Source organism: Spinacia oleracea, chromosome 3, assembly GCF_020520425.1.
Source record: "Spinacia oleracea cultivar Varoflay chromosome 3, BTI_SOV_V1, whole genome shotgun sequence".
Classification (NCBI taxonomy): domain Eukaryota; kingdom Viridiplantae; phylum Streptophyta; class Magnoliopsida; order Caryophyllales; family Amaranthaceae; genus Spinacia; species Spinacia oleracea.
This window is the reverse complement of record NC_079489.1, coordinates 58,916,950-58,938,737: the sequence shown is the minus strand read 5'-3', so window position 1 is coordinate 58,938,737 and position 21,788 is coordinate 58,916,950. Positions and strand designations below refer to the sequence as shown.

Below are 21,788 nucleotides of genomic sequence, written 5' to 3'. Positions count from 1 at the left end.
AGTTACGAGGGCGTAACTCGTTTTCTTTAAGGGGGGTAGAATGCGATAGAAATTCGCGCTTTTCACCTATTTTATGGCATTTTTATGCATTTGTATGCTTATTTTAGCAAATTTTACAAGTTTAGGCAAGACAAATAGACTCTCCGCATAAGAAAAGGTGTTCATGAGTAACACAAACAGCTTTGAGTTGGCAAAAGAGTGCACATAGGTGGCACAAGTACTTCTCTAGTAAGAATAAGTTAAAAGCTTTTGGGGAAAATGTGGGAAATTTCGTGTCAAGTTTCGGGACGAAACTTCTTTTAAGAGGGGTAGATTGTAATCCCCCGTAAATTTATAAATTTTATTAATATATTTTAACGTATATTATTTATATTTAAATAGAATTTATGAATTTTAAGTAATAAATATATAATTAACGTATATTTATTTTATTTTAAGTACGTTCTAAATATTTAACGATTTTTGAACTTTATTATATTTATATATCAAATGTATATTTAATTTTATTTAAATATATTCTAAATATTTTAACGGTTTGTGCAATCAAAAATAATGTTTGAATTTTAAGTTGAAAAGAATTCGAATTACGAAAATCGATTGAATTTAGAAAACGATCTCATTCGGTTTTAAATTCAAATCCTAAAACTAATATCCTAAGTCTAGCCCAAATGGGTAAAGCCCAATAGTATAAACCAATAAACCCATACTCCCTTCCTCTCATTCAACTTCACGTGAAAACTAAAACAAAGCAAAAACCTCCTTCTCTGTTCTTCCTCCTTCACGTTCGTTTGCTCCTCCTTGCGCAGCCACCACCTCACCACCGTCGGACGCCGCCTCCGTCGCTGGTAACCTCCTTCTTCTTCGTCGTCCTTCTCCTTCCTCTCCTTCTCTGTTTCTTCTTCATCCCCGTTTTTCTCCCCTCCTCAAGCTTCTGTTTTTCCTTGCACAGCCGCCGCGGCCCAGCTGCGACCACCAAGCCAACCGCACCGCACCACCTGCACCTTCGCCGTGGCCCTGCCCATTCGGCTTGCTCGTCCCTCCTTCCTCCTCCACGCAAGCACAGCATTCTCTTGTTTCGGTTTGTTTGCGGCAGCCACCACCACCGCACGCACCACCAGGCCTGACAACCTCCGCAAGCCGCCGCCTTGCCGCCGCCGTGATCTGTCCGCCGACCAACCCTTCCCTCTTCTCTTTTTGGTTATTTCTTAAACCCTAAGTAACTAATTATTTTAATTTTGTTTATTAAATTAATTTATGTTTCTTGAATTAAATTTATGATTTTTATGATTAAGTTATGAAATTTCAGATTATATGTTGTTGAAACTAATTTAATTATTTTCAGATTTGTTAATTACGTTAAGTTAGGGTTTTAATGGAGTTTTAATAATTTAATTCATGTTTCTTGAATATAAATTATAAGCTTTTATGATTAAGTTAGATTTTCAGATTACATACTATGCTTAATTAATAATTTAATTTTCAGATTACATAATTGAATTGAAAAAAGAGTTTTTAATTATTAAAGTGTGAATTTTTAAGGTTTTTAATGATTAAATCATAATAGAATGACTATATATTATTAAAGCTATTATTTTTACGATTTTAAGAACGTTGATTATGTTTTGTGGACGTTTGAAATTATTCTATATTGCTGGAAATTTTAAAAGGGATGTTTTATTGGAGTTTAGAACGTTTTGGGATCATTAGTTTAATAGTTATTATGCTTGGAGATTATTTAATTAAGTTTCGATATTGGGGAATGTTCTAAATAGGTTTAGGATGTATTTAGAATACGTTAGTGTTGCTGTAAATTATTAGGAATTGATTTGGGTACGTTTCTTGATTGTTTTAGGCGGAGAATTCTCTCTAGGCGACTTTTGAAAGTGTTAAAGTGGCCTATCAGTTTGTTTACACAAGGTACGTACATACCTGTGTGCTTGGAATGAGTGTGATTTGTTGAAACCATATTGAAATGATTCATGAACTTCGTTATGTCGAAATGATTAAGGAACTTGGTTATGTTGAAATTGTTGATGAACTAGGTTATGTTGAAAGTGCATGTTTAATATTGTTGGATGGACATGTTAAGCATATATATTTCGTTATGAGAATTATAGCATGTTGGTATGGATGATTGATGCGAACATGTTGGTTGGGAACATTAGATTATTATTTATATATATTGATTCAGATTGATTGTTTATTGTTCCCTTTTAGCTTTTCACTACTTTATAAGGGCCGAGGACCTTGTTTAGTAAGTTGAAACCTTATACCCATATAGAGGGGTTGATCAGTATTAAAGGAAAGGTTGAATTAATTGGAATAAGTCTTGTGTGACATCTCTGTGATCACTTGCTTAATTCAAAGATAAAAGAAGTTGTGTTTACTTGTTGAATATAATATTTATGTTTGATGAGTCATAACCAAGTATTAAAAGTTAAGTCATGTAAAGTGAAAAAGAATAGCAATAGCTTTAGACTGTGCACGTCTAAAGTGACGGACAATCAGGAGTTGGGGTCATGGGTAGCCTATGGCTTTTTCTGGGGCCGGATTGATCACCGGTTCTATTTTTATTTAAAAGTCCCTCGATATCGCAGGTCATTGGGGTTTACGGAGTCGCGCCCGTACCTCGTCTTCCTTAGTGAAGAAGAAGAAGTTTCTAGTAGACAACTCAGTCCATTGACTATTTCAATTAAAATAATGTTAATGATACAAAGGTCTAGTTCAGTCAAATATAGTTTTCAAGTCAATATATCTTGATTATCCTTGCTTATGTTTTATTTAGTACCATGTTAGGATTGTTCGTTTAATAGAATCATGTTAGGATTATTATTGATTTAGTATGTAGTACTCAGCTTTGCTGATTACGTGCTTTTGCTTGTGCATGTTGATCATGGCTATGCCTTATTGATCCTGTGATGACCCAATCTTTGGTGAGCAGTCTCTAAGGATCAATAAGCATTGTCCATCTGCAGGTTTGAAGATGTTGCATCATTGGGATCGGGAATAGAGAGCTTGTATTTAGTTTTGATTTGCTAAGTTAACTTGGGTTTGTTAATTGGGACTTTAAACTTGTCGTACTATTTATATTTCCTTATTTTCGTTGGATGATTCTTGGGGACTAAATCTGTAATAGATTATTTATAAACCTAAAGTTAGTTTTATGTTTTCCGCTGCAAAATTCTGAATAAGCCGTTACGTTTTCACACGGGCGATAATGCCTTGATAATTCTCTACGTTTTATGTTAAAAGATTATTTTAGAAAAGAGAGAATTGTCGGGGTGTTACATGCTCGCCCGATGGGCGAGGGGCAATCCACCGGGCGGAGGGCTAAGTGATCCGCCCTTCGTCCACAACACCTAGTCTAACTTCCGGGGCTCGATCATGAACATCTAGGGCTCCCGTAAGTCGAAAAAAGTCGTCCCGAACTCCCTCGGGATCCTGTAGTGGCCTAAATCATCAAGAAACGGGCCTAAAAAGACCAATTTCTCACTAAGTATTCCTGAAACTCACGGCACACTAAAATACACAGATTAGTACTAAAATGGCTCCTAGGAGCTCATTTGACGCATAAAAGTACTAAGGGACGGGGGTGAAAATATTATATAAAACGCACATATCAAACTCCCCCAAGCTAGATCTTTGCTTGTCCCTAAGCAAAGAAATCATCGATGAACACAAAACCAACTTCACCCCCAACATATTTCAAAATGAACACATAATCCAAGGTAAAATCTAACAAGTATGCATCAATGTCAACCAATCAGGTCCATTCAATTGCTAATACTCCTTAACAATCGTCACGCAAAACGAACCACAAATGCACAATGGAATTCAATACTAGTGCTCACACACTCGTCACTCATTTATGTGGCGGATAAAAGATGTACCCGTTCGCTCTCCTCCCAACATATAAGTGAACAATGCCCTCCCAAACTTACACACTCGTGTGTCTAGAAAAACATACACTCAACCTAGTAGTCGACTCGAAATGTGTCACGTCATAACTTGCATTGATAAACAACTACTTTTACATTAATACAACTCTATGCACAAAGGTCGAAAGGTCTTTCAAGCTTGTAATGATAGGCTTAGGTAAAGGTGCGGTAAATTTGGGTAAAACGTGAGCTTAAAGCCTTAGCTTTGGGGAGCATAAATCCTAGCAAAACCATGGTCAACCACAAATGATGACCACAACCACAACTTCCCACTCAACACATGATGAAACAACAAACAAACCACACTATACTTTCTTGCCTTGATTTCACAATTGTAACCAATCACTCATGAAGATAAGAAATTGTAATACCGGAGTGACAAAAGCTTGATTCAACTTGAGAATAACGATTTTTTTTTTTTCTTTCCCCTTTTTTTTTCTTGCTCAATCTCTTTTTTTTTTCTTTTGGAACCTTCACACAATTTTTTATTCTCCTCATCTCATTCATTTTTCATTTCATTTTTTTCAACAACAATCATGATAAGAAGAACTTCCCTTTTTTATACTCAATATGCCCAAAGTGTACAAAATGTATCACACTACAACTCCCTCACCTCACTACTATTAGCTCCCCCAAGCTAGGCTTGGGACTAGTAACCAATGGGGATTTTACGGGCTTGTAATGTGGTTAGTCACCGAATAAATGGCACAAGCACAACATGGGTAGAAAAAGAGGGAACAAACGTATCTAATCTCATCTGAAGGCTACCTAAATAGAAAAATGCCTTCGTCCTTCACGATGTGCATGTATATGAGTCATAAAACATTACTAATAGTTGCAAACCAATACTCAAAATCGACGACACACCAGGAAGCTAACACACATCCTAACCAAGTCAACTAGTCAAGCACCAAGTCCACAAGCAGTTAGTCGGAGTTGACTCATGTTTAGGCATCAAAGCAATCGAATATTAAATCATGGCTAACACATCTACATTGCCCATCATTAAATACCAAGAATCAAAACGATTTCCGCTCAAGGGGCACAGGGAAGCATGATATTGTATTCATCGGAACGTATTTTTGTATTTTTTTTTTTTTCAAAGCGATAAACTAATCTAGAAAGCATTAAACACACCAAAGAAACACACAAAAATAAAGAAATACGAAAAGAAAAGAAAAACATACCTAGTATATACAGGTAATGTGAACCCCCCCAAACCAAATCAGACAATGTCCTCATTGGCTCAAGGGTACCGAACCATCATCATCATCAACAGCATCACTGGTAATCTTGGCCATCATCACCATCACCACCATCATCACCATGGCCACTGTGGCCACCTTGGCCACCATAGCTGCTGCTGCCTGCTCCAAACCCCCCGTAGTGGGTGGGCGTGAAGGTGCCCATGGAACCGAGCGCTCCGTACCCCTCTGTGGGGTAAGTAAACCAGGAAGGGTGCTGATGATCTGGGGCAATGTAGCCCTGCCTGGCGTACTGATCATAGAAGGGGAACATAGTCCTCTGGTGATCCGCGGCAAACTCGTGGAAACCGAGCTCAAGTCTTCCTAGACTCTCATGAATGGCCCCTAACTCCTCCGAAGACCCATGCTCCTCCTGTGGAGCCGGGCTACCTCTCTGTCCCGACCCCCTCTCTCTACGCCCTCCCCTCCCGTGGTGGGTGCGAGGCGCGGCCTCGGGATGTGGCTGGGGCTGGGCTAAGGGTGCTGCCTGCTCACCTACATATATGTAATGGGGCTGACCCCTAGTAAAACTGGTGAGCCCGGTGGTGTCCGGGAGAGTAAAGAGAGCGTTCCTTTGGAACATCCATGACATCTGACCGGGGAGAAGTCCCCCGTACTCAGAGTGCACCCTGTAAAGGCTCCTAAAATACTCAATATCCAATAGGTTGTTTCCCCGGACCGCAGCATGGTCCCTCTCAACAAAGTTTGCCACTGCTACGGCAATGTGGGTGATCAGACCACCCAAAGCAATATCGGTCGAGTAGCGGTGGGTGGCGGTAGTAAGCAGTTGCATGGCCAAGTGATGGGCCAAATTCATCCTGTAACTGTCATCACCATCTAACAAATACCCCCCGAGCACCTCCAACTCCGTGCTCCTTACATTCTCCTTTTGGTCCCTCCCAAAGATTGTGAAAGCCATAAATTTGAACCAAACAAAGGGGACGGGGTGTTGCACGCTAGAGGCGTGCAAATGTTGCATGCTACCGGGATTAAAATCCCCAGTCAATTTCCCCCATACCTCACTATTGTTATGCCCCTCCCCGGGGAACCTGTTATACTCCACATTCAAACCAAAAATAGCACCAAAATCCTTGATAGACAAATCATAGTCATTATTGAACAATCTAAAAGAAACTCTAGTGACATCTTTGTAACCATTCTTTCGGACATTAAACGAGCTAAGGAATTCAAGAGTAAGATCCCTAAATGTCAACCTAGTCATGGAAAACATATGTTTCATGCCCACCCCATGAAATAATCTCCTAACATCCCTCTCAATACCCATATCATTTAAAGTTTTCTGACAAATAAATCGAGTAGGGACTACCTTCCGTAGCTTGAGGTGTGCAATGCGGGTTTGTTGCTCCTCACTAGAGAGAATCATGTTCGGGAAAGCCGAATCCGGTGCAAATTGAGGTGGTGGTGGTGAACGGCTTGTGGAAGCCTCCTCTTGTCTCCTTGTTGCTCCCGTGCAAGTTCTTTTCGGCCTTGAACCCATTGTTGAAGATGATTTTGAGTTCTCAAATTTTTTTTGGTGAAATTGGGTTTTTTGTAGAGAGTGAGGAAGAAGGAAAATTGGTTGGTGGAGGTTGAAAAGGATGTGATGAGGATGATTTTGGTGTGTAGCTTGATGAGTTTGAGTGAGAGATGAGGGAGATATGGAGAGTTGAAGTTCTTAGGGTTTGGGGTTTAATGGAGTTTGTGAGAGAATGAAGAAGATGATTGAGATGTGAAGTGAAGAAGAATAGAGGAGACTCGTGCGTTTTAATCCGCAATCTCTCCCTACGCCCGACGGGCCAACGCCCGCCCGACGGGCGAACAGCTCGTAAGCCGCCCGATTCAACCCATTAATCCACAGTTTAGCTTTCCCACTCAAAGAGAACGGGAAAAGTATCTCCATAGTCTGCTCCGGAGTCAATCCCTTTTGCTTGATGGTGGAGCAATATTGGATAAAGGACTGAATGTGAAGATTCGGATCTTCACCTGGTTCCCCACCGTACTGGCGTCTCTCGATCATGTTAATCAATGCAGGCTCAATCTTGAAGGTCTCAGCTGCAATAGAAGGCATGATCGCCTTTGGTAGCACGGAAAGACTAGGCTTAGAATAGTCCGTAAGCCGTGGGGTAGGTGGAGGTATCAGATTTTCGTCACCCATCTCTATCTCTGAAACTGAATCTGTATCTGAAGGAAAAAGATCGCCAATATTATGATCAGAATCAGAGTAATTCCCACACTGTGCAATGAAAGTTCTTCGTCTACGAAAGGTTCTTTCGGGCTCAGGATCGAATGGAGTAAGATTACTAGTACCTACGGTCCTGGGCATAGACAAAGACTACAAAACAATGTGAGATCCGGTCTCAAGGAACGTGAGTTCCTTGAGTAGTAACAAACAATAATCTAGGATAAGCAATCAACAACAGAAAATCTAGGCTAAAGTCGTATTACCTAATCAAAAATAACCTAAGGTCCACTAGCTAGGTAGCAAGGGAAGTCAGGATCGAATCCACAGGGAAACAATGTTCTTTTCTACTATAAATAAACTAAATTAGACTATTGGGAAACAAGAATTGGTTGGGTTGTATGCTAAGACTACGAACGATAATTACACAATTAAGAATTCAGGAATTAAAGGATCTAGGGCATAGGTTCACCAACAATTAACAATCCAAGACGATAAACAATCACAATAATCAACAAAACAATCAATTAGACTAGCATGCTCTCTCGAATCGATACTAATCATAGACTTAGAATTAACGGGCTCTCGCTACGTATTAATCCTAATTCCACCTATTGACACAAGCCTAAACATCAAATTGCATCTCTCGAATCTTAACTTGATATTGCCAAACTACCACAATTAAACCTGCGCAAACCTAATTGTATAGTAATAATAACCGATCAATAGGAATTAATTTCAATGCCAACAATCACAATTATTCAATGTCCCTTCATGTTATTCATGGATCCCCAAACCCTAGAAATTAGACTACTCAAGCATATTAACAATAAGCAAAGCAATTGGCATGATTGAAAACATAATTAGAGCTTAAACAAAGAATTGAAATAAGGAATAATACCTAATTGAAGAACAATGGCAAATGAAAGCTTCAATTTTTGATTGAAAATAAACTAAGTGTTTAGAACAAATTAGAGAGAAAAATTAAGCTTAGAGAAATAAAACTAAGTGTTTTAATACTAGGATATGAGATAATGAAGTCCCCCACTAAATTAACAAAGGCTATATTTATAGTTTAGCCTAAAAACATAAGGAAAAACCGGAAAAAAATAAAGAAGGACGCGCGCGCACAGCGCCTTGGGTTGTCGTCGCCCGGTCGGGCGGCTCTCCGCTCGACGGGCGAGAAGCTCGAAGTCCGCCCGACGGGCGCAGGGCTGCCCGACGGGCGTAGGGCGACTCTCTGGAAACCTTCTACGCGCGCCCGGTCGGGCGGCTCTCGCCCGTCGGGCGGAGAGCGATTTCTGCTGCTGCTGCTTCTGATGGGCGCCCGGTGGGCACCGGGCGAAACTCCGCCCGTCGGGCGCCCTCTGACGAACTGTTCCTCTGCTTGCTCGCCCGATGGGCGAGGGGCAATCCACCGGGCGGAGGGCTAAGTGATCCGCCCTTCGTCCACAACACCTAGTCTAACTTCCGAGGCTCGATCATGAACATCTAGGGCTCCTGTAAGTCGACAAAAGTCGTCCCGAACTCCCTCGGGATCCTGTAGTGGCCTAAATCATCAAGAAACGGGCCTAAAAAGACCAATTTCTCACTAAGTACTCCTGAAACTCACGGCACACTAAAATACACAGATTAGTACTAAAATGGCTCCTAGGAGCTCATTTGACGCATAAAAGTACTAAGGGACGGGGGTGAAAATATTATATAAAACGCACATATCAGTGAGCAGTCTCTAGGGATCCATAAGCATTGTCCATTGCAGGTTTGAAGATGATGCATCACTGGGGTTCGGGATCTGGAGAGATTTGTGTAGTCGTTATTTGATTTCATTTGTATTTGGTTTTGTTGAACTTGTTTTAATGGACTTGAATTTGATTTGAACTAATTATGTCGACTTCGGTTTGTTGGTTTTGGGTAGTTGACTTATTTAAATTATTAAACTTATTCATTATATTTTCCGCTGCAAAATTCTGAATAAGCCGAAACGTTTTCACACGGGCGATAATACCTTAATAATTCTCTATAGTTATATTTATAAAAAGGGTTGTCTTAGAAAAAGGAGAATTGTCGCGGTGTTACAAAAACGGCTAAGGCTATTTACCAGAATTACGCAGCGGAATTTAACTAACTTTCAAAACATATTAAATAGTTAATGGTCATTAAAACAACTTGGAACCATTATGGCCCAAAACCAAAGTATTAAATATTTCAAAACCCATTAACTATAAATAGTAGCAATAGTAGTAGTCATTACTATAAATAGAGTTTATAAAATACGGAAGAAATAAACTCTCAACACGAATCCCATGATAACTTCTCCCGCAAGTTATCTCTACAAACCTGCTGTATTAAAAATCTACTCCCCAACAACGCAAATGCAATGGTGGATCATCATAGGGTCATTAAGGCGAAGGCCATGACCAGAAGACATGAAGCACGAAGTCAGCAAAAGCTGAGTACGAACAAGCTAGAATAACATTCTATCCTAACATGCTTCACTCGACGAATAAATAATCCACATGCAAAAGCCATATAATGAACAAGTAAACATGGAGACAAGACTCGACACTTGACACGACTCTTGACTCACAGTTTAATAAGAAGTAGCTTCGAACGGGTAAAATAAAGTATCCTCAAAAGGAAAAAAATGGGTGATGGGAGCCAACCATACACCAAATAATAATAAGTCGGACTCCTACCGACAGTCGGGCTACCGACGGAATTCCAATGCACAACGACATAAAAAGAAGAATGAAACAACGTCTTGTATCATTCAAGGAGTACAAGTTTTCCGACAATACTCCCCCCATTGTTCATACTCAAGGTATATACGTTCCAAGAGTTTTGAAGCTCATTCGGGTTACACTTTACGTTAATTAGTATGTTATGTTCAAGGTGACTCAAGACTCTACACAAGACATAACATGCAATCAATTAAACAATTAAACAATTCAAAAATAACACTTCATTTTTAATCCTTTAGGACTTGTGATCAAACATAGACTCAAGTGAAATTACTCCCATTGTTCCTTCTCAAAAACACTGTTTGAGATAACCCGACATTGCCTATTAACAAGCGGGGTGTGCCCTTAGCACGAATTATCCTTAGTTCAATTCACATAGACTCTCTAAACATATTCTACCCCTGTGGTAGAATAAACAATGCACTCCGGCAATATTCAATAGGATCAACATATGCTAGACATCCCGTACTATAGCATAATTATAATAACTTGCATGCGCAATACTCATACATGCATACCAACTTGAACAACATGCTTGACATAATTCAACGATTATAAAAGTCCATAACATGATAGTTCAACAGAATCTATAAAGCACAAATCAATTCATAACATGCTCGTTCACATAGATTCAATAATAATTCTCACATGCTTGTATACACATCAAACATGAATTCCCAACACATACGTTCACATGATTCGCATTCAATACACTTCACAAAGTCCTCAAGGGATGGGTGGTCACCCTAGTCTTGTACGTACCTAGAATACCTAAGTACGGGTGCCACTGTGCGAATCACGACTCAAAGCTAGAAATCAACTCCTATAAACACAATGGAGAAACTTAATTATTATTCATGTTTACTAAATTTCCAGCAACTATTTAATATTCTAAAACATTTGTTTTAATTAGAAATTAATCGTTATTTATTAAATTGATAGTCTCAAATAGTCAACTCAAGTCCTAGTATAAAAACATTGACTTTTTGACCTTAAAATCATTAAAATCAACAATTTAAAACGTAATAACAGATCTGAAAATTTAAGTTGATTCCCATAATTTAAATCGTCATTAAATTATGTGAATCAATCGCCTAAACAATTGGAATTAAAGTCCTATCAATAGGTCATCAATAAAACCATGTTTTGACCTTAAAAATTGACACTTTAATTAATCACTAAATCTGAAAATAATAGTTCTCATAATTAAAATCATTCCCATCAATTCAAATACGAAAACATTAAAACACGGTGTTCATAACCGTTCCCAACAATTTAAATAATCCAAAACAATAATGATAATTTAATAATTTAAAAACGGAATTTGGAAAAGGTTAAAAGTATACGGAGTATGAACGATCAACAACAACAACACACACAACATAATTGTGTTGCGTGTGGGCAGCGGAAGGCAGCAGCAGCGACGAGCAACAACAAGCAATAGCAACAACATCACGCAAGAATTGCGGTGTTGTGCACAAGAGGGAGCGAGAGGCGAGAGTAAAGAGAGAAGTGCGTGCTGTGCGAGAGGCACGGGCAAGGAAACAAGGGAGTGTTAGGAATGGTGCTCGAAGGCACGGGGTGCAGCAACGAGCAGCAGCGCTCGTGCTGAGTGCTCGATGAGGGGCGACGGCAAGGAGAGAAAAATTACTGCAGCAGGATTTTAGAACGCTCATAACTTCTAATCTATAACTTGGAATCGATCGATTCTTGAGGCAAAGTTCAAGAACTTTTCGAGATCAACAACTTTGAAGCAGAAACCTTTTTCTGAAAACGAACGGAAGTAGGAGAAAAACGGCCGAAAAGAAATTCGACGAAAGAAAGAGGATTTTAGGGTTAGGGTTTTACTTTTAGGTTTAATGAATAAAGTGAGGGATTTTAAGGGTGAGCACCTATATTTATAGGATTAGGAAACTCCAAGATGCGCTAGGCTTTAGGATTCCATTTCGGGCTTCATTAAACATAAGATGGGCTTGCTTAATTTGTTTGGACTTGAACTTGGAATTGAATTGGGCTAGATTAATTAAAAATCGTTTTACTTTTGAAACCCAATTAAATTCCCAACATGAAATAATAAATCCTTTTTTGTAATTAATTAAAATAACAAATATTCAAATTAATTAAAAATACATTTAAATAATATTTAAATGCGATTTAAATTCTAAAAATCATAAAAATACTTTATAAATATAATAAAATATATTTATGAATACAGAAAACTGCGAGGTATTACCTTACATACTAGAGATCATGACAATTGGCACCAAGTCTGGGCACACTGTCACATATGGGTTGGATTAATCACTGTCAATATAAGGAGAAAAGATTATTCACTTTCCTATCATGCACAAAAGCCCAAAAGCCCATTTATGTCACACATTAGGCTGACTGCCAAAAATATAGGGACACTGTAGGGGAATACAGTTTAACATACATAACATGTGCGGAACATCCCCAAATCCAGGAAACATGTATAAAGCACAGTTTAAGCAAACTTACATTCGAAGCGTGTTTTCCCGAGTATTGTATCAACGAACACGAACAAAGAACTCCACTTGTTGTTCCTCTACTTGATTCGACACGTTCAGATCCGTCTTGATTATTGTAGCTTAGACAACGCACAAGATATTTGCTTTTTGGGATGAACAGTTTTCACAGAGAGAAAACTGAACAACGTAATATTGGAATTAGGTTTAGGGTTTCTGGAAAACTAAATGTGTGATGGGTTGTGTGAAAAATATAATAACCTAATATTATATTAGTGTAATCGGCCAAGACAAGGCCTTGACCGACCACACTTGCACACACGGCCTAACAGACCCGCGCCCAGCCACACGCTGCAGGCCGAAGCCCACAGCGCGCGCAGCCGAGCAGCTGGGCCGTGGGCCTTGCGTGCTCGCTGCTGCGATGCTGTCGCTGTTGCGCGCTTGTGCCACGCCACGGGCTGGCTTGCTTTCCTTGCTCGCGAGCTCGCTGGCTCGTTGGGCCTTGCGAGCTTGGCTTGACGGGCCGACATCTCCGATGCGCTTCGTATTCGCGACTAATGCCTTACGGCTATTATTTATCGTATCGTATACGACGAATCACCGTCGTACGATATGATTATTCGTTTCGCCCAGCTTACGAATATTTGCGATACGATATACGATTACGACGCAAGGTCGTATCGTGTAATACGTTTTCCAAAACTAATTCCCGAAAAGCTATTAAATGAATTTCCCATTCATTTAATCCGGTGATCTGTTACAGGTCATTGGTGTGACCTTGTAGGTTCAGTCAAGAGTAAGTTGTGAGCTTAATATCCATTAGAACTCACTGATCAGAAGCATTGCTCCAGCTAGCTGTTCCGATCACTTGATCTCACTGAATTAATTGTTCGCAATTAATTTGAACCTTGATATTAGACTTAATGCACCTTGGGTGAAGGACATATTGTAATACCCCGTATTTTCGGGTATTTTATAATAAAATATTTTGGTAATTTAAGTATTAAAATAAAGTTTTAATGAGTTTTAACTAAAAGAAACTAAAACAATATTTTCAGATTTATTTTATAAAAATTAAGTCTCCTAGTTAAACCCTAATATTTTATACACGTACTATATATACTCCCTAAAAGCCACCGTTGCCGTGTCTAATATATTAGAAACTCTGCAAGACAAACCCCATTATCCTTCGTAACTGCGCGTCCGTCATCTCTTGTATCTTCTTTGGCGGTAGGTATGAACTCCACCTTAATTTCTTTCTGCTCTTTAGCCAACCAACTCACGTGTCCATCACCACAATTTGTCTTGCACTTTTGTTAAGGCTGCTTAGTGGAAAACATGATAATAATGGCTTTAATAGTAATTGTTTTATAGGTTGTTGATTGATCGATTTTCCGTGATACATAGGAATTGATTTTACTCTCTTATTTGTAAAACTAAATATCTTGGTTTGTTTTTAATATAAAACTCAGACTATTTTAATTCAACTAATACGCTATTTTATCAAATAAAGGGGTTTTGGAGTAGTATTAGAATGATTTGCTTACACATCAACTATCCGATCGATATTCTAATGTAGGCTCGTTAATTTTGTGTAATTGTAGACGAAGACTACTTAGGAACCACGCAAGGAGACTACTAGTTTGAGTACGTGCGCATTCAAGGTAATTTTCAATGTTCATCATCTATAGGTCCCGTTATTAAAAATATTTTGGATATGTCTATGTGTTATTGTGCGATAGAGAGTTTAAGCGTTGTGTATATGAGCTATACGATATAAATTTATAGACATGTCTAACAATAGTATTATCATGAGAATATTATTTGAACAACCGTACTTATTTTGTTAAAAGGATTATTTGATTTAATTTCATCTTTCAAACCGAAGTACTATTGTTGAGAAACCTTAGTATAAATGTAGTTTTTGGATATTTATGGGTATACAAATTGTTGGAGTATAATGATGTTAATTAAACTCCTTGACATGATTTGCGTTAGGTGGGACTAATCTGATCCCCAAGTAATAAGGTTGAACTGATTGTGTGTTGGTTTCATATGGCTAGTTAATTGTATTGTTGTGTCGATCCTTGAATTGGTTTTTGTGTGAATGAGTATTATTAAAATACTAAAGACGTAAAGTGTAATCTTAGGGGGAAAAGCCCGTAAGGGTTAAGAACAAGTTGCCCTTCTAGATGTTGTTCTATCGGTGCACTTTAGTGGAGACCCGGTAGGCTTCTAGTAGGTTTCTATTATTCTGTATTAAACTTTCTGCTTAGTCTTCCTCCTAATTCTATTGGTGCGCGGTCGCGGAGACCCATAGTCAATTAGTGATGGGTGTGCACACTAGGGACATTCTGTACTCATCTTACTTTGGCCATTTTCAAGGGTTACGCGCGACCCTTAGCGTTCTCTTTCCCTCACTTAATTAATATTGATCTTATGTGATAAGTTTAATAATGGAATTATTAAATTGGTACGTGTTGTTTAAATTACTTATTTTATATACTCAAACGTTTTCAAAACTAAAATTATTTATTTTACGGGATGGAGTTGGAATTACTCAGTTTATCTGATTTTTGGGAGTTCGTCTCTCTTGTCTCTTTTCTATTTATTTTTGCAGGTTGGTAAATGTACTTGGCTACGAGTGAGGAGACGCTTAGAATAATCACCTAGTCAAGGGACAATTTCTATTTCAGTTTAAGTTGGATATTGTTATTTATTTTATGGGGATTAATTGGTTGTAATATTTTATTGGCTACTTTTAGACCACTTAGTTAATTTTTTACTTTAATGGTTTTAAATTGTTTTGTTGCTTTGCATTTATTTTCTATGAATAATAAATGTAGCAGTGACACTCCCAAGGTTTGGACGATGGTTTTTATAAAATAAAAACAGGGTTTTTGATTATATAAAAGGTCCAAATTTTGGGGGTGTTACACATATTTCCTTCAGTCTCCCACTTGTCATTCAGACAAGTGTGCATTCACATTCCCTTGTTGCTTAGTGTTACTTGCTGAACATAAGGTAAGATCCAAGCCATCCTTATTAGGTCCAGAAGTGTTTCTCGGATTACTGAGCTCAGCTGTTAAACTTTTACAGAAGGTTAATCCTTAACAATTCTAAGCACGGCCATGCATTTTCACAGTATCTAACTTTCCGAGAGGCCTTGTTACACAACAACACCATATCCTATCAAAGATAGGAGGACAATCCATTCTTGCAATCTATGAACACTCACTTTGATTCATAGTACGCCTAATAACTGCTTTTATAGCCTCCTTTTACGGTGCGACGTTTAGCTAGCATCAAAGCGAAATAATTCTCAAACGAGCAGACATAATCGCTCATGTTCTGAGGAATGGTTCTAATCACCATTAATTAGAACTACTTATGACATGACTTTAATCTGTTAAATTGTTCTCGTGGTCAATCCGATACAAGATCCAATAAGTATCTATGCAAAAGATTCTGACATCCAGTCAATCTAGTTCAAGAAACAGAACCAAAATCTACTTGCAATCTAATCCTCATTAGTCATTGGTCGTCCACCTTTCAATGACCTGGATTAGGGATCCTTTGTGTAATCCCCCGCAAATTTATAAATTTTATTAATATATTTTAACGTATAGTTATTTATATTTAAATAGAATTTACGAATTTTAGTAATAAATATATAATTAACATATATTTATTTTATTTAATTACATACTAAATATTTTAACGATTTATGCAATCAAAATGATTTTAGAATTTCATGTTGTAAAGAATTTGAATTGCGAAAATACATTTGAATTTGGAAAACAATCCTAATCAGTTTTTGATTCAAACACTAAAGCTCAATCCTAATCCTAGCCCAACTTGGTAAAGCCCAAAGTAAATAAGCCCATAATTTTCCTACCCTTGTTTCAACATTCACGTGAAAACAAAAGAAAACTCCCAAACCCTCCTTATTTCTCCTCCTTCTTCTTTCACGTACATTTACTCAGCCTCCTCTTCTCTTTGCTCTCGAACACCAACCACCACCACCACCTAGTCGACGTCCCCTGCGCCCCTTGCCGCACCGTCAGCAACCACCGCACGTCAGCGTCGTCCAACACAGCAGCCCATCGCTCCTCCTCCTCCTCCTTCTTCCCTCTCGTTTTTCTTTTTCTTTCTTTTCGTTCCTCTGTTCATTTTCTCTCCAATTGAAATTGTTGGTTTTGTTTGCTCACACAGCCGCCGCCGCGCAACCACCGGCGAGTACACCTGACCGCCGTCGACCGTGCCTGCGGTCGTGCCCAGCCGCCGGCAACCCTTGCTTCTCGCACTCCCCTATTCGTTGCTTCTTGCTTTCTGCCTCACAAGCAAAACAGTCCCTGCACAACCACCGCGGCCACCAACACTGTCGCCCATTCCCGCGACCACCTGCCTTGTCGCCGCCGTCCCTCCTCCGGCCAGCACCCTTACTCCTCCTCTTTTTGGTTATTTCTTTAACCCTAAAACTATTTAATGCTTTAATTTTGTTTTAGTAGTTTAATTAATGTTTTCATATTCTAAATTTATGGTTTTAATTATCTAAATATAGAATTCAAATTTACATGTTTGCATAGTGAGTTTATTAAATTTCAGATTTATTGATTTGGATTGAAATAAGAATTTTAATTATTAAAACATGAATTTTTAAGATTTTAATAGTTTTAAAATCATGATAGAATGGTTATGAATAATTAAAATTATTATTTTTATGTTCTAAGCATGATAATTTGGTTTTGGGAAAGCTTTAAACGATTTGATATTGCTGAAAATTTAAAGTATGACGTTTGCGAAGAGTTTTCAACGAATTTCAATCATGGATTCAATAATTATGATGCTAGGAAATCAAATGTTCAAGTTTTAATGTTAGGGAATGTCCTAAATATGTTTAGGATGTAGTTAGAATGTGTTATTATAGCTATGAACGATTAGAAGTTGATTGGGAATCCTTGTTGGTTGTTTTTAGGCGGAGAACTCTTTGTAGGCGACTTTTGAATTATTAAAGTGGTCTTGCAGTTTGTTTACACAAGGTACGTACATACCTGTGTGCTTGGAATGTGTGCTAATTGTTGAAACCATGTGTATTATTGATGAACCTGGTTATGTTAATGTTGTTGATGAACTTAGTCGGGTTGAAACTGCATGTTTGATACTGTTGGATGAACATATTAAACCTTTATTGCATTTTGAGGATTATAACATGTTAGTATGGAAGATTGATGCAAACATGTTTGATTGGGAACACTAGATTGTTTAGTATATAATTCAGATCAGTTAATTGTTGTTCCCTTTTTAGCTTTTCACTACTTTATGAGGGCGGAGGACCTCATTTAGTAAGTTGAAACCTTATACCCATATTCAGGGGTTGATTAGTATTAAAGAAAAGATTGGAGTTAATTGGAATGAGTCTTGTTAGATGCCTTTGTGATCACTTACTCAATTCCAAGATAAAAACAGTTATAAATAAATGTGAGTTGCATGCCTTATGTGATTGTTGAGTCATAACAGGGTGTCAATTTGTAAATCATGTAAAGTGAAACTGAGTAGCAATAGCTTTAGACTGTGCACGTCTAAAGTGACGGACAAACAGGAGTTGGGGTTCATGGTGGTAGCCCATGGCCTTTCATTCGGACCGGATTGATCACCGCGTCCTATTTTCAGTCAAACGTTCCTCGATATCGCAGGTCACTGAGGTTACGGAGTCGCGCCCGTACCTCGCCTAGCTAGAAAACTCGGTCCATTGCCTATTTAAATTAAAATAATGTTATTGTTATAAAAAGTCTAGTCCAGTCTAGCCTAGTCTAGTTAAGTATGGTCGTTAGATTATCATGATTTGTTTGCCCTTAACTATGTTTAATAGTATCATGTTAGGATTATTATTGCTTTAGTATGTAGTACTCAGCTTTGTTATTATTATTATTTATGAACCTAAAAGTTAGTTTTATGTTTTCCGCTGCAAAATTCTGAATAAGCCGCAACGTTTTCACACGGGCGATAATACTTTGATAATTCCCTACAGTTATATTTAAAAAGAGGTTATTTTAGAAATGGGAATTGTCGGGGTGTTACAAAGTGGTATCTAGAAGCTAAGGTTTTATTTTAATAAATTTCTAGGCGCCTAACCATCTAGTTATTCAAAATAAATTTCTTAAAAATCGAGTTTCTACGGATTATAGTGTTCAAAAATTGGTACTTTTTTTTGGGAGGCCGATTTCCTTTTATCTTGTTTGAAAGTATATAATATTTCCTATTTAAGTTCGAAATCAAATTTCAAATTAAAGTGACTTTCGAAATTTTTATTCTTTTCTTATTATTTATTATTCAAAAATGAGTACAATTTTTTTTTAAAAAAAGTTCAAAACTTTTTTTTTAAAAGTTGTTTCAAGAGTTAGAATTCGTTATTTAGGAAATATAAATCTTTTTCGAATTAATAATTTTATTTTCGAATTTATTCGCTACGCATTTCCTTAATTTATTTTACTTTATTTATTTTATATTTTATTTATGTTATTATTCTATGTTATAATTTTATTATAACTTCGTTCTTTTATTTCGTTATATAAATGATTCTAATGCTTTAGTTTATGAGAGATGGGTAGTATAAGAAGGGCATATAAGATAGAATTATATGTGCATTAGTAGCTAGTCAATGATAAGAAATTGATTGTTATGTATGTGCATGTGCTAATTGTTTAAGTGTTACATTTACATGTGCATAAAGAATTGTTTGATTCCACCAAACTTATTGATTATTGAACCTTGTTTATGTTTTGGCTGGAAAATCGTTAGTGAGACTTTGAATTGTTTATTTCAGGAATAAAATGTTTCTTTCCAAGTATACTAACATAGGATCCTTCGAGAAACTTGATATAGAAACCCCTGATATTTACGTGAAGAAAATTGTGTTTGGATGTGAATATTATGCTAAAGTTCAAGGGCAACCTATCTTAATGAGAAAGGATATCATAGCAGCCACAATCATTAATTGCTTACCTAACAAATTTCCATACCTAGAACTCAAGGAAAAGTTTAAAGACATGCATTCTGATAATGGGACTCCAAACTTGACTAAGTATGGAACTTGGGATGGTAGATGGAAATATGATTCAGAAATTCTGACCACCATTATTGAAGCGGCAGAAAGTGGGTTTAGAGACGGTAAAATCGTAGGGAGTCATGTTGGAAATTCAGTTACAGAAGAACCTATGGGAATTAGTGTAAATAATGACCTAGAGGAAAATGATGTAGCTGTGGAGAATGAGAATGTAGGTGTTGAGGCAGAGTATCCTAACCCAGCGGCTCATGAGCCAACCATTGAGATCTCTAGTGATTCGGATGCAGAGCTCGAAAGTGAACAGGAGATGGCAAGTGAGCCTAATCAAGATGAAGACATGGGTGAAGATGCAAACCCTGAGGAAGACCCCGATGAAGACCCTGAAGAAGAGTTCGATAATCTTGAGATCTAAATTTCACTTCGCAAGTTTCAGGAGCAATGGATAGGCAAGAGGCCACAAATATTTTGAAGTCATAAATAGTTAATTTAACTCTTTTATGTTTTAGAGAATAAGTAGCGAAGCTACAATAGTTTAAAGTTAAAGTTTATTGAAGTTTGAAATGTTCTTTATTATTTTGAAGGATGTAATAAATATTTATGGAGTTAGCAATAAAAGTTAAAGTTTTCAAGGAATTGTTCTTTATTCTATTTTGAGGATTCCATAATACCCCAACCTTTAGGTAACACGTCATGGATTAATTTTCCATTGGTTGCATACTCAGTGTGAATTGTGGATCAATTTAATTGCCACAATAATATTAAATGATTTGAGTACATAAAGAAAGTGAGGGCCAATCTAGACCCTCATGACCAATATGATTCAAAAGGTTATGCCCTATGTGCAGTGTGTGAATGTCTTTCGTGAATTATCGAGGATGATTATTTTTCAATGATTATTGCATCTTGTAGACGATCGTTGCACCTTCATAAACGATTGTCGTGCCTTCATAAATGATGTGTATTAATGTGAACATTGTTGGTTGAGGCGAACTTTATGGTCAATTCAAGTATTAAATTGTATGGGATAACGTATAGGTGATGTTTCAAACCTAAAGTAGAGTATACTAATTGCAGGCCGCGTTCTAGAATGGCCAACAATAATGACTTAGTTGTTGCTATTCGCCTCTTGGCGGAAAAGATGACCCCACCTTTTTAGAAAACCAGATTGGAGAGTTTGAGAAATTGTTTGGGGATTTGAATTGTCTTGAGAATATGAGAGTGGGTCAAGTTGTCATGTATTTGAAAGATGAAGCCGATTTACAGTGGAGAGAAATAGAGTTAGGCTTAGCGCTGCTGAAAGATTCAATTAGGATTCAATTGTTACTGCCTTAAGGGAAAGGTTTACCCTACCTTTTATGAGAAAGCAGAAAGTTTAGGAATTCATAAACATTAGTATGGGGAGCATGACCATCGATGAATACTATTGCAGATTTATAGCATGACCACCTTAGGATTAGGTGGGGAAACCTCTACATCTTTGGATTTTGTGTATGGGGGAGATGCTCATATGTATGGGTTGCAGTCTAGAACGGACAAGAAAAATATTGTCGTTGGGGAGAAAAGAAAAGAGTTTAATGCTGGGGAAAACCAAGGAAATTTCAAGAGAAATATGAATGAAAATAATAATGGGAGTGGTAACCAGGTAAAGTAGGGATTTAACCAGTCAGGAAATTAGGGTCGAAGCCTTTAGGGGCGTAGAACAACTAAGAGAACTTCCATAAGTCTGCTAATGAGAATAACAACCAGGATAAGGCTCCGGATAAACTATTCGTTATGAGTAGAAGTGAAGCTGAACGTTTTGCAGATGTAGTTTATGGTACTTTTCTGTTAACTCCGTGCCAGTTAAAACATTGTTTGATTCAGGGGCAACTTGCTCTTTTATTTCGTGCTCTATTGTTAAAAGTTGAAGTTAGTAGATTTTGAGGCGATTGATTTACCTGTTAGTCTACCTACTGGTGTAACCATAAAGTGTACCAAGTTGTTTAAGAACTTGCCTTTGAAGACAAAAGATTGTGTTTTTCCTTCTGATTTGATAAAGTTTAGTCTGAGGGACCTAGATGTAATTTCGGGGATGGACTAGCTAAGTGTGTACAAGGCTAAGGTAGATTGTGAAGTTCAGAAAGTAAGTTTA

At 37.6% G+C, this 21,788-nt stretch overlaps 1 long non-coding RNA gene across 2 annotated transcripts; it reads left to right on the top strand.

The window, feature by feature from the left end:
- Nucleotides 1-647: 647 nt before the first annotated feature.
- LOC130469043 (uncharacterized) lies at nt 648-3,181 on the top strand. 2 transcript variants are annotated; one of them, XR_008929421.1, is made up of 4 exons: nt 660-845; nt 950-1,197; nt 1,853-1,917; nt 2,942-3,181. It is a non-coding gene; the product is annotated as an uncharacterized lncRNA (long non-coding RNA). The 2 variants fall into 2 exon arrangements; XR_008929422.1 differs by having other exon boundaries at nt 648-1,197.
- Nucleotides 3,182-21,788: the final 18,607 nt, after the last annotated feature.